Source organism: Rhipicephalus sanguineus, unplaced genomic scaffold (genome assembly GCF_013339695.2).
Source record: "Rhipicephalus sanguineus isolate Rsan-2018 unplaced genomic scaffold, BIME_Rsan_1.4 Seq1186, whole genome shotgun sequence".
Classification (NCBI taxonomy): domain Eukaryota; kingdom Metazoa; phylum Arthropoda; class Arachnida; order Ixodida; family Ixodidae; genus Rhipicephalus; species Rhipicephalus sanguineus.
In genome coordinates this window covers 28,574-32,778 of record NW_023614454.1, presented here as the reverse complement: position 1 = coordinate 32,778, position 4,205 = coordinate 28,574, and the positions used below count along the sequence as shown (strand labels likewise).

Below are 4,205 nucleotides of genomic sequence, written 5' to 3'. Positions count from 1 at the left end.
ATCAAGGTTACTATACATGCTGCAAAAAAGTCACAAAGCACTGAGTCAAAAAGACCTGTGAGAACATGCTGAAAATCCGCAGGAACAAAATCACTCATAACATGTCACAAGAAACTGGAGCAAAAAATAAGTTGAAATGAAGTGCCAGTATCACTACAGTAATCTTTTCTGTATATTCAAAAACAAATAACTACACATTACATGATGAAAAGATTACTTTTGTATAAACTAGATTTTGTCACATGTGTCACATGTACCACACGCGATAAAATTGAATTTATACTAACAGTAATATTTTCATCATGCAATGAGTAGTTATTTGTGTTTTCAATATGTTTTTTGGATTTTGTCCCTGCGGAAGCTAAGGCCTATTTTGTAGCTTTTTTGAAAACGTTCAACAGCTTAACAACTGGTGTTCTTGGTGAGGTTGATCGCTGACCGAGTAGCAGCCATTCCATGGTCACAAGAACGTTGAAGGCCTTCCGGGCGTACTCTACGTTCAGGAGCCAATGTGCTGACATCAGTACAAGTACCCTTTCGTCACCGTTCGACATACGGAACATGAGTTCTTTGTCTGTATGGAGCAAAAGGTTCCTTGCATATGGAAGATCAGCCCCATCGTACAAAATACAGGGTGTTATTGGAACGCTCCCTCCCTGCAAAAACAGTAATGAACTAATTACACACTCAGTACATTACTTACCAGTTGTTGCAGCTTTTCTTATCGTATTTTTTTCATATCTATTAATAAAATTTTTCTATTCTTAAAGAAGGATTCACACTCCCAAGCTCTACAACTCAGTAAAAGAGCATTTCAATCTATAGTAAAGAACGAAAACAATGGATGGCTGGTGTTACATTTTACAGCGTGTAATTGTGAGCCCTTCTTAAGAATAGAAAGGTTTTATAAACTAAACTAAAAGAGATGAACTAACGAGATCAATAATATAAGCGGCAAAAATGGGCAAGCAGGTAAACGGATGTGCATGCGCTAGGCTCTTGTCTTTAACAGATAGAGAATTGACATTCGTGAAAGTGAAGAAGAGCGAGTTATAAGTCTTTTGTATATCTTTAAAAATGATACATATCTCAGCCCATGGCATTTTGGTGCAGCGTGTAAGCAGAACTTGTGTATAAATTTGTTCCTTGGGTGCAATAAACTATGTTGTTGAAAATTAGTACACATCTTTCTTTGTTAATCCTTGTGCTGTTTCTCCACTAAATGTTAATTACTCTATTATCCTACGCATAAAGCCCAAAGGGCGCATGCTTCATGGGAAACATCATCTTACCATCTTCGCCTTCTTGTTCCTTCGGAGTTTGTCATCCAATTCCCTTGTGGATGTCTTCTTTGTGGCAAACTTCTGTCTATTCTCCTTTAGGCGCTCATCTCCTGTCATATGCCTCCTTGCATTCTTGAATTTGTTTCCGAGCGCTATCTTCCACGAGTCCTGATAATGTTAGGTAGAAAACAGAAACTTTACTAGGTCTTTGGAATTAATGTTCACTACCTACTCAGGCTAAGAGAACTAAGTCACCTTGTTTACTTATATGGCCTACAGTATCCTACATGTCACCAATGTAAATTTAACTTGGGCAGTTTACTTGTCTTACATTCCTACATTAACTACTTATGTCTTATGCCTTACATTAACAGTAGTGTTTAAAGACCCATAAGTGCATGGCACACATAAGGAAACAGAAACTTCAGAAACTCTATGCTGATGAACTGGCTTTGTAACGTTGCTAAATACCAAAAATAGTGTATTACTGTAGATTAACATGTAGAATTGCGAAATTTTAAGAAGTCTTACATTTCCAGTCCCTATCACATCTGCCAGGTTTAGATACTTTAAGAGTGATTCTCTTACGGTTCAGTACGTTCGATGCCCGAAGCTTCTTGAAGATCAAGAGAGCTGCTCTCTTCAGGCCCCTATAACAAGTGATAGCATACTGTGTAGGTTGCGCAATACTTTTTTCAAGTACGTGTCGTAAGGTACACGAAAGAAAAAAATGCAGCTGTCATGATTTGCACAAAAGTGAAACTTTGATTACCTGCTCTTCAGCATCCTCAACATCACATGTCGATGATGACGAGCCATCCAGAGGTGGGCGACTGAAAGGCAGCCAATTTATCTTTGCCATGTGTGGTATATCATCACCAGGGCCAAGGTCGACGTACTCATCAAAGTTCATGTCCATAACCTATGTAAAAAACATTTCTTAATTTTGCTTCCAGCTTGTCACAAAATCAGTGCGTCAGCACACACACTCGTTAGTGCAGAATGCCGTTTGGCACAATCAGCAGAATATATACGAGAGAGAAACATCACAAAGTATCAGGGCGCGAACACTTGAAACTTTCGAATAACCAATCAAATGGTGCTCTATTCAACGTTTTCATGTCAACCCGTGCTAGGGCGGTAACCGGGGGAGGGGGGCGGGGGCAGAGCAACCGGTGCGAGCGCACGAAAGGAGACTGTATGGTTCTATGCCTGTCCGGAAATCAAAACGAGTAATAATCCTTCGTCTTATCGCCAACGAGACGGAGTTAGTTTTTCCGAGTCCTCAAAACACGAAACGCAACCACGGCGGCATCGTTCGTGTAATTTAGCACCGCATGGAAACAGGTGTAATCGCGCCCCGGCGAGCAATAAACGAGAGAGTAACAAGCGGTCACCCTTTTAAAAAGTTTAGAAAGCACACAGTCGGCTCGAGAAGCGATAACCGCCCGAAGAACTCATCTAAAAGCACCGCGCGCGCGCTCGAAAGCGCAGGCGGCAGGCGGCGTGCCGCTGTAGAAAAAAAAATAATAAAAAAAAGAAACATCGGCGCATGAAAAAGAATTCTACGTACTTCCGCAGTGTACATGCCAAGAAAGAAAAATAATCGGAAAAGGTGCGCATTTTGAACATACAGGCAATGACGTGCCTCCACTGCCGTTAAATATAAGCAACAGCTACGTACTGCCTTTCTTCGAAGCGCGAATTGAACTAAGTACGTTGCGGCAATTAGAAACTAAGCGCATGCTAGCGACGTTCATTTAGCGACACAATCACCTAGTTATCGCTGAAATCCCGCACAGCAATGCCAAGGAGTGCATCTTTCACACAAACACTTTACGTTTCACTCAGGATCTGAACACGAAAACACTCACGTACGTACGTACCTGAAAATCTAGACGTAGACAGCGCGACGAGGTTTCCCAAGATGGGGCACACCGCAATGGCTTGTTTAAGGTCCTCAATGTGCCAATGCTCAGGGTGTACGGCCTCTTATGTGAAGGTGAGGCTCGTCGACCAAACGTTTCACGTGTCACATTCTTCTCGCTATTTGAAGGCAAGACCGCAGTGGCAACAGGCAACCCGCGCGATTCTTTTATCGAAAGCGTTGTCCTTGGCGTGTCAGCGTATATGCCGCACGTGTATCCGAACATCCGCGCGGCGCAATCAGCGACGCCTAGCCCTGGCAATACGAAGCTCTGCACATGCGCAATTGATACTTATTGCCGTGAGCTCTCAAGTGTATGGAGAGAGTCTGGTGAATCGGCGAAGCAGTGACGTCACGCCTTGGTGATGACGCCAGATATCATGGCGCTTCTGACGGCTGCGCGGCTACAGTGTACTAGCGCGGCTGCACTGAGTTAAAATGTTGCGAAAAATGATCGTGTTACCTCGCCCATCTTGTTCCTCCCGCTCTCTGCAGACGCGCCGTAGGGATCATCTGGCGGATCGCGTGGCGCACGCTCCACGCCTCCGTGTAATTAGAGTAGCGTGCTTTGCGGGAGCTCGCGCAACTACGTGGGACGCAGGTGTTTTCGCATGTTGCCTTACAACGCGCACAAATAATTATGCCGTAGTGGGCACATAAGAACTGTGCGTATTCTATAGGATAATTTTAACTGACCCGACCACGCTGTTGCGTTGTTCTACTCTTGAATGCGAAGCTCAAGCGTCCTCCAAATTTTGGAGAGTATGAACTGAATTAGGGGCGCGATAACATTAAAATTATCGAAATGCTGACTTTTATAGTTGCATAAGCAGATTTCTAGGCAACAACGTTCTATGGAGAGCGCGGCGATTTTTGTGCTATGAGAGCTTGTTCAGTTCGCGTGTGTTTAGCCTGTACAGAAGTCCGCCTGCGCGCCTATATTGTGTAGCAGGTGCACAAACACGCTGCTGAGGCCTCACGCCTCTAATTTCTGA

The 4,205-nt window shown here is 43.6% G+C and overlaps 1 long non-coding RNA gene across 1 annotated transcript; it reads right to left on the bottom strand.

Annotated features, from left to right (window-relative positions):
- Positions 1 to 593: 593 nt before the first annotated feature.
- LOC119376383 (uncharacterized) lies at positions 594 to 1,927 on the bottom strand. The gene is made up of 3 exons (XR_005180563.2): positions 1,872 to 1,927; positions 1,293 to 1,451; positions 594 to 656 (listed from the first exon to the last, which is right to left on the bottom strand). It is a non-coding gene; the product is annotated as an uncharacterized LOC119376383 (long non-coding RNA).
- Between the last annotated feature and the right edge of the window lie 2,278 nt (positions 1,928 to 4,205).